Source organism: Natator depressus, chromosome 5 (genome assembly GCF_965152275.1).
Source record: "Natator depressus isolate rNatDep1 chromosome 5, rNatDep2.hap1, whole genome shotgun sequence".
NCBI lineage: Eukaryota > Metazoa > Chordata > Testudines > Cheloniidae > Natator > Natator depressus.
In genome coordinates, this window is record NC_134238.1 from 129,248,151 (window position 1) to 129,261,327 (window position 13,177).

General features: G+C 48.3%; 1 protein-coding gene across 9 annotated transcripts in view; it reads right to left on the reverse strand.

Annotated features, from left to right (window-relative positions):
- The window catches only part of NRG1 (neuregulin 1), a 747,298-nt gene that overhangs the window by 395,443 nt on the left and 338,678 nt on the right, over window positions 1–13,177 (reverse strand). The gene's annotated exons all lie outside the window — the stretch shown is intronic.

Genomic DNA, 13,177 nt, shown 5'->3' on the forward strand with positions numbered 1-13,177 from the left:
TAGTTGAAAATGCTGTATGCTTTTATTGCAATTTCAGTTGGTGAGTTTCTCCACAGCAATACTATATAGTCCACACCTTGTAAACCAGCTTTACAAGGGGAGGGATCAGAATTGGGGCCAGAACCATCTAGCTGCAGTGGAGACTGAAGCTGCTAGCAAGAGGAACTTCAAGAATGCACCAAATATGGATCAGATTTTAAAGAACTCGGGACATTTATAGTTCCCATGAAACTACATCCCAGCCACAATGCACATAGATATGCATTTTAAACCACTACTCTTACATCGAGACATTTTAAAGGAGAGGGGAGTGTTAGCAAGTATTGACTCTGTTGGGAAAGGATTACGTGAGTTCTGATAACTCACGGAGAGTAGTGGCTCATAACTCCACCTGGAAATAAGGGAGGGGGTGGGGCTCTTTGGGGAAAGAGGACCTAGGGTCTGAGTTGATCAATCTTGAGGGAGGAACCTTTGGAGCATCCCATATTGGGAAGAAGGTTTAGGTTGAACTTGATGGGTGAGATTTTCAAAAGTGCTCAGCACTGGCACAACTCTGCTACCACTGAAGTGGTTTACGCCCTGACTTCAATGAGGGCAGAATTAGATCAATACTGAGCATTTCTGAGAATCCCACCCTGTGTATCCTTGTTGTTGATTTCTTTGTTAAAGGCACAAAATTCAAGAGATTTCAGTGCTAAGCATCACATAACAAGTATGCCTTCGTTTTATTACTTCCCATTTTCAGTAACATTCACGTGCTCACAGCAAAGGCACGGTGGTCGTGGTGATTTCTTCTTTAATATACTGCACAATATTATTTTCCTCCCAGCTATGAGGTCATTTCTGCTTGTCTTTACAGAATGCCATCTATCAAGCAGTGGTGTAACTGTGATAATTGAAAGCATTAGGAAAAGCAAACTATGCATGGTGCTAAATGTGTGCTGGAAATCTGACTCAGTATGAAATAACTGTATTTGAAAAACCAGATGTGTTTGCTATAAACACAGCCCTGGCCACATTTATTTTGCTTACAGCAAACTTTTGTTCTCAACACAGAATCACAGAATCATAGAATATCAGGGTTGGAAGGGATGTCAGGAGGTCATCTAGTCCAACCCCCTGCTAAAAACAGGACCAATCCCCAACTAAATCATCCCAGCCAGGGCTTTGTCAAGCCAGGCCTTAAAAATTTCTAAGGAAGGAGATTCCACCACCTCCCTAGGTAACCCATTCCAGTGCTTTACTACCCTCCTAGTGAAATAGTGTTTCCTAATAGCCAACCTAGACCTCCCCCATTGCAACTTGAGACCATTGCTCCTCGTTCTGTCATCTGCTACCACTAAGAACAGTCTAGATCCATCCTCTTTGGAACCCCCTTTCAGATAGTTGAAAGCAGCGATCAAATCCCCCCTCATTCTTCTCTTCTGCAGACTAAGTAATCTCAGTTCCATCAGCCTCTCCTCATAAGTCATGTGCTTCAGGCCTCTAATAATTTTTGTTGCCTTTCGCTGGACTCTTTCCAATTTTTCCACATCCTTCTTGTAGTGTGGGGCCCAAAACTGGACACAGTACTCCAGATGAGGCCTCACCAATGCTGAATAGAGGGGAATGATAACGTCCCTCGATCTGCTGGCAATGCTCCTACTTATACAGCCCAAAATGCTGTTAGCCTTCTTGGCAACAAGGGCACACTGCTGACTCATATCCAGCTTTTCGTCCACTGTAACCCCTAGGTCCTTTTCTGCAGAACTGCTGCCTAGGCACTGTAGCAGATCGCCTAGTCTGTAGCAGTGTATGGGATTCTTCCGTCCTAAGAGCAGGGCTCTAACACAGGATTCAAACATTTAATATAATGAAGAAAAGTCGCTGCTCTATTGCTACAGTGTCAACTACTTTCAAGATCTACAATAGGTCAGTTTGTACTTAACCACAAGCATTGCAGTGGACTGCACCTTTAAGGGAATGGAGAGTGGCTCTCACTAGGACGTGGAATCGGCTGGATCCAGCTGTGTAACGGGCAGAATGATCTCTGACAAAGCTGCAATTTATGTCTGTTTGTTGGGACCTTCTGGGTTGCATCTGTTGGTTGCCCCTATGCTTATACCAACCCAGAGAGAAGTCTTCTGTCTCCACATGTTTTTCTGTATTCAGAGCTCCCCATCGTAACAGCTCACTCTTACATCAAGTTAAGCTTGAATAACTGCACTCGGCAGGCACAGTGATTGTTGAACTGTCCACCGCTAGGCTGCCAGGGCCAGAATGCTCAGCGGAGCCAGGCTGTGCTCAGGAGACTTCATTTTGAATGAGTGAAGAATAAGTGAGGCTTTTTCCACATTCAGAACACAAAGAAAAAGTCTCAAATACCACAGTGATGAGTGCACCCGAATCGTCTAAATGACTGGATAACTGTTAAGCTTCAGGCTTTGAGCCTGATTCTCCATGCGCACCAGTTTCAAACCAGTGGCCACAGTTACTCCTGATTTATACTGTTGTTAGGTGAGAAAAGAATCAGGCTCCTTTGTCTTGACCCCTTAATTTTGCAGGGATAATTTGCAGAAACTCTGGTATTTGGGGTGCAGGAAGAGGAGCACCTCATTTTACTGTGATACACCCTATGGCCGAGGTCCCAGTGTGGGCCAGCTGAGGTCACTCAGTTAGGGTGAACTGCAAAGAATGGGGCAGACAAACCCTAAGGCTGGTTTCAGAGTAGCAGCCGTGTTCGTCTGTATCCGCAAAAAAGAAAAGGAGGACTTGTGGCACCTTAGACACTAACAAATTTATTTGAGCATAAGCTTTCATGAGCTACAGCTCACTTCATCGGATGCGATGTAGCTCACGAAAGCTTATGCTCAAATAAATTTGTTAGTCTCTAAGGTGCCACAAGTCCTCCTTTTCTTTTTCCCAAGGCTGGTGGAAATTCAATACTTAAATTTACCAAGCCAGCACAAAACAGCTTCTTTATTACCTCGCTGGTTGCCCAAAAACCAATAGCACAGTTCTTAAAGCAACCCAGCCTCAGGCCTCCATCCAGGTACCCAAGGCAAATATGATGAAGATTTCTGAAAATCATATTTCGTCATATAAAAGAAAAGGTTCTATCAATCCCAAAGGATCAGACACATTACCGCCCAGGTTAATGAATATTCCAGATCTCTCCCAAATACACGCTATAGCCAATTCTTATTAACTAAACTAAAATTTATTTAAAAAGAAAAGAGAGAGCGTATGGTTAAAAGATCAATATACAGACAGACATGAGTTCAGTTCTTGAGGTACAGATACATAGCAGATATGGTGAGTTTTGTAGTTGCAAAGAGTTCTTTTAGAATTTAGTTCATAGGTTATAGTCCAATGTCCAATATCATATGCAGGGCAGACCAGTTAGCATTGGGTTCCCAGTCTTGTGGCTTAAGCTTCCCCTGCATTGAAGCATCAAGCAGATCTGAGATAAACAGGATCAGGACCCAACTGTCTTTTATACAGTTTTCTATCAGCCACTTGACCATATAGTCCTGGGTACCCAATAGGCTTTTGATGTAACCTTCTGCTTCCTAAGCACCACCAGTAATTAGTTACACAAATTAACATTGGACAATTTTTCCATTAGGCAGTCTATTACAAACTTCAAAGAGACATAGACAATGACATTATTTCATCCAAGATTCATCTAAATGTTAACATTCCCTTTTGATCTCTGAATTAAAGCTATAGTGACAGACAAGAACTGTCTGTTTACACAGATAGCATCAAAGATACATACAATTAATATTACTTCTAATAACATCAGTTTGTATTTCAAAGTTCTAGCCTATTTAGCATGCAATGGCCCTAATTATCATTCACATACGTTTCTAACATATCTTTAACGGTCGGCTTTGGGTTAAAACAATGAGGAGTCCTTGTGGCACCTTAGAGACTAACAGATTTATTTGGGCATAAGCTTTCATGGGCTACAACCCACTTCATCAGATGCATGGAGTGAAAACTACAGTAGACAGGTATAAATAAACAGCCCATGAAAAGATGGGAGTTGCCTTACCAAGTGGGGGGTCAGTGCTATCGAGGCCAATTCAATTTCAATAAAGTGCAAACAGCATAACAGAAAGAAACTTAGGCTTTAGTTTCACTCTACACAGATAAAAGAATTCCAGTGGATGTAAGGGTCAGTTCTGGCCGCCCCTCTGGCATCTGTAGTGGAATATAAGCGCTGCAAATGAGCCGCAAAGGGTTGGAGATAAGTCTGCCAGTGCAGAGCAGCATACGGCTGACGTAAATTTCCCTATGCTGCTCCTCTTGCAAGATCTGAAATAGGAAGTGTGCTTGTTGGCAGGATGGGGGCATGTTGGGGCACAAGAGAGAGGGGAGAAGCTGTATTGCTATCTCCACCACTGCAGCAGCCCAGAGTTGGGATGGCATACCACCATCTTTTAGGTTTGCCAGTCATCCGGTTTTCAGAATGCCCGGTCGAAAAGGGACACTGGCGGCTCCGGTCAGCACTGCTGACCGAGCCATTGAAAGTTCAGTCAGCAGTGCAGCGGGGCTAAGGCAGGCTCCCTGCCTGCTCTGGCTCTGTGCAGCACTCCAGAAGAGGCCGGCATGTTCGTCCCCTAGTCACAGGGGTCAGCAGGGAAGCTCCGCATGCTGCCCCCACCCTCAGCGCTGGCTCCACAGCTCCCATTGGCTGGGAAATGCAGCCAATGGGAACTGTGGGGGTGGTGCCTGTGGGCATGGGCAGCATGCTTAGGAGCCAGACATGCCGGCCGCTTCTGGGAGCAGCGCAGACCCAGGGAGCCTGTCTTAGCCCGACTGTGCCGCTGACCGGGAGCCACCTGAGATAAGCGCCACCTGGCTGGAGCCTGCACCCTGAACTCCCTCCCGCACCCTGCCCCAGCCTTGAGCCCCCTCCTGCAACCCAACCCCTTGCCCCATGTTAGACCCCCCTCCCTAACTCCCTCCCAGACCATGCACCCTCACTCACACCCCAACCCCCTGCCAGAACCCCCTCCCACACCCAAACTCCCTCCCAGAGCTCACACCCCAACCCCAGCTCTGAGTCCCTCTAGGAGCCCAAACCCCATGCCCCCTCCCACACCCCAACCCCGAGCCCGCTCCAGCACTCCAAACCCCTTGGCCCCAGCCCAGAGCACCCTCCTGTACCCCAAACCCCTTGGCCCCAGCCCAGAGCCCCCTCATGTACCCCAAACCCCTCATGCCCAGCCCAATCCCAGACCCTGCACCCCCAGCCGGAGCCCTCACTCCCTCCTGCACCAGGTCGGAATCCCCTTCCGCATACTAACTCCCTCCTGGAGCCTGGACCCCACACCTCTTCCCGTGCCCTAACTCCCTCCCATAGCCTGCACCCCAACCCTCTCCCACACCTCAACCCCCTGCCCTGAACCCCCTCCCAGAGCCTGCACCCTGTACCTCCTCCTGTACCCCAACCCCCTGCCCCAGCCTTGAGCCCCCTCCCACACCCCAATGTCCTGCCCCGGGTAGGAACCCCTTCCCACATCCAACTCCCTCCCAGAGCCCACACCCCATCCCACACCTCAACCCCCTACCCCAGCCCTAAGCCCCCTCCTGGAGCCCATACCCTGAACCCCCTCATAGAATATCAGGGTTGGAAGGGACCTCAGGAGGTCATCTAATCCAACCCCCTGCTCAAAGCAGGAACAATCCCCAACTAACTCCAAACCCCTTGTCCCCAGCTCAGAGCCCCCTCCTGTACCCCAAACTTCTCATCCCCAGCCCCACCCCAGAGCCTGCACCCCCAGCTGGAGCCCTCACCCCCTCCCGCACCCCAACCCCCTGTCCCAGCCTAGTGAAAATGGGTGAGGGTGGGGGAGAGCGAATGATGGAAGGAGGGGAGCTGGAATGAGTGGGGGTGGGGCCTCAGGAAAGGGGTGGGGCAGGGGGCAGGGCAAGGGTGTTTGGTTTTGCGCCTTTAGAAGGTTGGCAACCCTACCATCTTTGCCCACCCCTTCCACCGGCCTCCACCTTCCATGCTGCATGTCCCAGCACCCACTGTGCTCCACCTGACCCATGCGATCTTCACTGAAAAGCTTGCACTCTCCACGCAGCAATGGATGCTAATGACTCCTGCGCCGATAGCATAGCAAGAGTCTTGTGTGCCACGTCGAATGAACGCCTCGGCCTCTTCCTGCTCTGCCAGCGTACTCAAACTGTTCATGATCTCAGAGTGCCTCGTTCAGATTTATTAGCACCTCAACAACTACAGGTCTAGCTCTGGCAGCCTCAGCCACAAGGGGGAGAGGATTGGGTGTGTTTTTAAAATATCTGTTTCCCTCACTTCTAATTGTGGGCCTCGTAATGTGCTCAGAGAAACTGAAGTAAGGAAAACCACTCAGCTGGAGTTCACTATTTGGGATTTCATAGTCAATGAGGAGGACGGGCATGCAGCTGCAGGAGAGGTCAGTCCTCTACTAGAAGCCAGCCGAAGGAAGCATTATGCCTCCCTTCCAATTAACACTGAGCGGTCACTAGAGGGGGACGAAGCCCACCCAGTGTGGTTTACAATTAGTACAGCTCACCCCGTCCCTTTTATTGTCGAGCATCTTTATGTATTTTATGCTAGTCAGATTATACTTGGGTTTCCAGAAAGATGAAAACTGAGGGCACAGCACCAAGAAAGCTCTGAATTTATGAACAAATGCCAATTGATGCCTGCAGGGCAGGAACACGCTGGGAACCTTTTGTATCAGAGAGGAAAATGAACCTCAACATGAACGGGATTAGTGAGCTCAGAAAAGATGCCTTGTTCAGGTGAACATTTAACTGTTGTACACAGATCAGAAGATGTACATAAACACAGGGCCTGCTCTGCAGCTATGAGCTGCCTTTGATTGTGGGGTTTTAGAGGAATTTGGCAGCTGAGACCACACCCTGGGCTTCTGCACCTGTTCTTAGTAAGAGTCAGAGCCAGATGTGCTGTGATCTCCACTCTCTCAGGGTATGTCTTCATTGCAGAGTGAACCCAAGTTATTTCCCGGGTTTGTCCCCTAGCACTCACACAGAAAACCCTCTGACCCGGGCTTGGGGGTGCTTTCAGCCCAGGACAGCTTAGCCAGCTGGGAACATGGGTTAGAGTCCAGTTTCTGCTTTCACTCAGACTGGAACCCACCCACTATGCTGTGAGGATGAAGGCAAAACCGCTCAAGTGCTAACAGTCCTCCAATGCCCTTCCCACAATTCCCCCGGAAGGACAGACAGGTTCTCCCACAACTAACTGGGGAAGGCTCCTGGAGCATCTCAGCACAAAGATCCATAGGATACGCCCCCAGACACATGGGGGTGAGTTAAGAAACACTGAGGGCACAGCAATGTGGCCAGGGCCTTCCAGTGGGGAGGCTCACCCAGGCTGGGCTAGCCCCAGTGCTCAGCACCAGTGCCAGTTAACGGTGCAGAGAAGACATACCACCAGAAGGACAAGCAGGGCCAGACAGGGATGCAATTGTATAATGGGGGTGCTGAGAGCCACTGAACCAAACTGTACACCCTGTATATAATGGAAACCACTTCAAGCCAGAGGGTGCAGCAGCATGCCCAGCACCCCCAGCTCCAGCACGTATGGGGCCAGTTCCTGCCCCTGCGGCTCTGTGGGTGCAGTGTCCGGACACTGCTCAGTGTAGCTAAGCTTCGTGCCTGCAGGGGGCCAACGGCATTCTGAGGGTGAAGGCCGATTCAGAAGCAGAGGGTGAGCTGATTCCTGACTGCTCAGCCCCCCTGGAAGCAGGGGCTGTGAGCCAGGGTCTCCTCTCACTCATGCCAGTTTTATCCTGGAACAGCCTTGTGAACTTCATTGCTGTTATTGCCAATTTACACTGTACAAGAGGGCACCCATGTTGTGTCTTCTCCCTCACCATCGGGAATGCCAGGGACTGCTGCCATGGAGAGGCAGTGCCTCCCCTGAGGTGCCTGCATAGGGCAAAGGGGCTTTCTCAGGTTGACTGATAGATGGTGTGAATACCCCTTTCCCTAGAGACACCAGAGGCAGCTGAGGGCTCTGAAATGGAGCCGTCAGACAGGAACAGCGGGGACCCAACTGGACAATCAGGAGCAGGATTGGGTCAAGACAGCTACCTGGAGCCAATGCAAGCCTTCCCCACCCACTTGGCAGGAAGATGGTGGCGAGGTTGCAGTACAAGATCTTTCAACCCTTCAGAAATTGCTCCCTGTTGCCAACGTCATCCCCACTGTGAAAAGGTTTGAGAATATCTTTTAATGGGAGCATGTAGTGCGAATGTTTTATACTCTCAGTCTGTGCTTGCCTCCATCAAAGTGGTTTAGGGTCAGAGTCTCATTTCAGCGATACTGTTGCAAACCTGAAGTAACTCCACCGAGGTGCACAACTGCAGCTCTACGTGAGGTACGTTAAACCAAATGGAATTACTTTGCATTTACCCAGTATAAGTGAGAGCAAAATCTGGTTCTTAAAGGAAATATGAACAGGAGCAGACGAGGGAATGTGACTCTGAGTGAGGTGGACAAGGTGATTTAGAGCAAGCTAGAGTGAAAAAGGTGTGCAAGATTCAAGAGGCAGGTAAAAAAAAGGGAGGTGACAAAAGAAATGGTTATTCCTTTAGCTGTGATCTATACGGGCCACCTCTAAAATGCGAGGAAGGAGAGTCAAGAGAATAATTCAAATGCTTTCTATACATCTGTTCTGGGAAGGTCTTATTTTGTGTGTTATCACAAAATGGCTACCATACAAGTATTTGTAATAGAGTTCCATGTGGGATCAGGAGACACACTGGCCGAGTGTAACACCAATACAGCCTGATAGATAACTGTATGAACATACAGAGCACAGACTGTGTTACTCACTTCAGTAGCAGGAGCAGATAACAGAAGGCACATAAAATCTTCCATGAATAACAAAATCCTATTTGAAGCTTTTTAAAAAACAGATGGAGAGTCCGTACTGCCAATGCATGAGGGAAAACAAAACAAAACAGATTTTCATAGATTCATATATTTTAAGACCAGAAGTAACCCTTATGATCACCTAGTTCAGGAGTAATCAATTATTTTTTGTCAAGGTCCAAATTTCTTTGTCAAGATATAGTCAAGGTCCAGACTCCAGAGAAAATAGTACAAAAATAATAACAATAATGATAATAAATAAATAAAACTATTTTGCGGTCTGGCGGTCTAGACTTGGCTGCAGGTCTGCCTATTGACTATCCCTGATCTAGTCTGACCTCCTGCATAACATGAGCCAATTTCATCCAGTGATTCCTGCATGAAGCCCATAACTTCTGTTTGAGATAGAGCATCTCTTGCAGAAAGGCATCCAGTCTCAAGTTAAAGACTGAGCGTGGTGGAGAATCACCATGTCGCTAGGGAAGTCCCAGGGATTAATTACCTTCATTTTGTGGCAGGTCTTGTGTCGCTCCGGATTGAAAATTGTGCTGCTAGGCGTGAAATCAAGTTGTCAGTAGTGACCAGGGGAGACTTGCGTCTTAGAGGAACCAGGGAGGAGAGAAAGCTTGTATCTGAGGCAGTCCAGAGTGAACTGGGAAGGCATTCTCTACATGGCAGTCATGCCAGGAGAAATCCGACTGAGCCCATTCCACACAAGCCTTCCTCCAGGAACAAGAGCTGTCGTGGCAACCAGTGCAAGTGGCAGAAAGAAGAGAAAAATATCTGTAGAGGGAACCTTGAAAAAATTCACCGCTGTAAAGAGGTTCAGCAGTTCTCTGGAATTCCTCATTTTAAAAATGGGGAAGAACCTATCAGCATTTATAAAGTGCCAGTCACCATGTCTAGTTGGCAGCCGGTGTCAAGTGGAGTGCCCCAGGGGTCGGTCCTGGGGCCGGTTTTGTTCAATATCTTCATAAATGATCTGGAGGATGGTGTGGATTGCACTCTCAGCAAATTTGCAGATGATACTAAACTGGGAGGAGTGGTAGATACGCTGGAGGGGAGGGATAGGATACAGAAGGACCTAGACAAATTGGAGGATTGGGCCAAAAGAAATCTGATGAGGTTCAATAAGGATAAGTGCAGGGTCCTGCACTTAGGATGGAAGAATCCAATGCACCGCTACAGACTAGGGACCGAATGGCTAGGCAGCAGTTCTGCGGAAAAGGACCTAGGGGTGACAGTGGACGAGAAGCTGGATATGAGTCAACAGTGTGCCCTTGTTGCCAAGAAGGCCAATGGCATTTTGGGATGTATAAGTAGGGGCATAGCGAGCAGATCGAGGGATGTGATCGTTCCCCTCTATTCGACACTGGTGAGGCCTCATCTGGAGTACTGTGTCCAGTTTTGGGCCCCCCACTACAAGAAGGATGTGGATAAATTGGAGAGAGTCCAGCGAAGGGCAACAAAAATGATTAGGGGTCTAGAGCACATGACTTATGAAGAGAGGCTGAGGGAGCTGGGATTGTTTAGTCTGCAGAAGAGAAGAATGAGGGGGGATTTGATAGCTGCTTTCAACTACCTGAAAGGGGGTTCCAAAGAGGATGGCTCTAGACTGTTCTCAATGGTAGCAGATGACAGAACGAGGAGTAATGGTCTCAAGTTGCAATGGGGGAAGTTTAGATTGGATATTAGGAAAAACTTTTTCACTAAGAGGGTGGTGAAACACTGGAATGCGTTACCTAGGGAGGTGGTAGAATCTCCTTCCTTAGAGGTTTTTAAGGTCAGGCTTGACAAAGCCCTGGCTGGGATGATTTAACTGGGAATTGGTCCTGCTTTGAGCAGGGGGTTGGACTAGATGACCTTCTGGGGTCCCTTCCAACCCTGATATTCTATGATTCTATGATTCTATACTAGCTAGGTACTTGACCATGGTGTCTTGGCTTTCTGTAATCTCTCTGTTGTACACTCATTATCAGGGGCCTTTGAGAACAGAGTAGACTAGAGGGGTTTGCTGGATGTTCATTTATGCCAGCCCTATCTAGTAAGGAGTCTGATTGTTGTTGCTGTTTATACCAGGGCAAAAAAAAGAGGGCTACTGACACTGCTTAAGTCGTGCACAATGTCACAAAGCATTTAAGCACAGCTTTGTTTTATATGTAACACAGACAGGGTCAACTCAGTCAGAGTCTTATTTGCGTTTTGGACCGTTTTGAAGCTGGGAGAAGGCTGCCCCGGCACTCTGCAGGGAGAAATCCTGTAAGGCTTCTGTGTCATTTACCTGGTGCCTGCACTTGCTCACGGGGATTTATGGCACTAGAGGTTCCACCCCAAAGATCAGCTGCTGCTTTCAGCCGACTCCATTTCCATTACACGCCAAGGTGCTGAAGCTCCACTGGCACATTATTCGTTTTTCATCTGAGCGGCACGATGAGTTATTGCTCTTGTCAGCGCGACAAGAAAGAAAGGAGACGGCACTTTGAAGTGAGGTGACAAAGCAGGGGAGAACGGCACATTTCGAACTGACGGAATTCCCAAGCAGAGAGTAAAATGCATGCACAGGTGTGAATACCAGGGATCACTACTATTCTAAACCATTCCCATTTATTCCTCCTGATTTCAACTACTGTGTAAAAGAGAGGGGCTCAAATGACCTGGGGCAAATACTTTTAAGCGCCTAAAGATGCAGACTGATGCCTAGTGGGATTTTCAAAAGCGCATAAGCAGGTTAAGTTTCAATCAGAGTTAGGCACTTAACTTGCTTAGGCATTTTTCTAAAACCTGCATCTTTTGGCACCTAAATACCTTTGTGTATCTGGCCCCAGGGCGATATTTCCCAGGGACTGTCTTTAATTTTTAAGAGGGCTTTCTTTTTTTCTCAGATTCATTTAAGGGTGGGATTTTCAAAAGGTGCATAAGGGATTAAGAAACACAAGTCCTAAAGTTAGTGAGACTTGTGCTCCTAATTCATTAGGTATTATTGAAAATCCAGCCTCCAGGTCCCGGATCAGCAAAGCATGAAGCATGTGCTTGGGTTGCCATTAAACTCAGTGGGCGTTAAGTACAGGTTTACATGTTCCGCTGAATAGGAATGGATTTAAGCACATGCTCAAAGTTTAGCAGACCCCTAAATGCTCTGCTGAATCAGGGCCTTATGGTTTGAATTTATCCCAACCTCTACCATCAGGGTCCACTTTGGTTTATTCTGTACATGCATATGGTGCCCAAGCCTTTAAAGAGAAGGGTTTTCAAGTCATGGCCCAAATAGCCTGTTAATTTTCACACACCAGTCTCCCATTTCTCACTGTCATCTAAACCTGTGCATGGCACAGCCAGCACCAGTTCTGTGTAAGGGACACATTGAGAGAGGGCCCTCCCACCTCTCCCTCCCCTGGTCTCTTGTGGCTGTTGACCCATGGAATCTCCTGGGACCTCATAGGTGTGACTGGTAGAGGAGACACCAGTAAGTCTCCTTTCTCTGGCAGGAAACACCAGGGTAGAGAGAAGCTCCACCTGAGCAAAGGTGAGGGCACTCAGGGTGCTCTGCATGCATCCAGAGAGAAGCCAGCCTTCTCAGCCTCATAGAGATCCCCAGAAGAGGGGCAGGAGAAGAGACTGCAGGTACTAGCCAGATGGGGAAGGAGGGAGATGTGGAAAGGAACAGCTGAGTTACACCTGATCCCCTGCAAACAGCAGCCCCTGCAGTGAGTTGGGAAGGGACTGAGCAGTCTGCTTTCCTATTCGCCCCTGAACTGAACTGCCTGCTGCCCACAGCTCTGACACAACTGCGGCTCTAGCCTTGAGGCGAAAACCCTCCGAAGGCCTGTGCCAGCAGGTGCAGCTAGCTGATGGCCTGCGGAAGCAGTGCGAAGGAGTTCTGCATCCCTTTGAGATCCCATCATAACAAAGAACTGTATGGCACACAGAATTGACAACCTCCAGGGTTCAAAAATCATGAGATTGACTTAAAAATCACAAGAGGTTTAAAAGGAGACATTTGGGGCTGTTTTGATTTGCCACCTGACGGTAAGCCTGATTCCACTCTCACTTACACCAGCATAGCCCTATGGGCTTCAGTGGACTTAATCCTGCTCCACAGCAGTGCGAGGACCCTCAGGTCTGTGTCCCGAGAGTGGCTCCAGTGTCAGGATCCTTGCTCTGTCCAGAGGCTGCTTAGGCCAGTAGCATAGAATCCACCACCCCTCCACTTAGACAGTCATGCAGCGAGAGGACGGAAGCCACACAAGGACACTGTTGGATACATGGAGGCCATCGCTGTGACTGCTAAGAATCC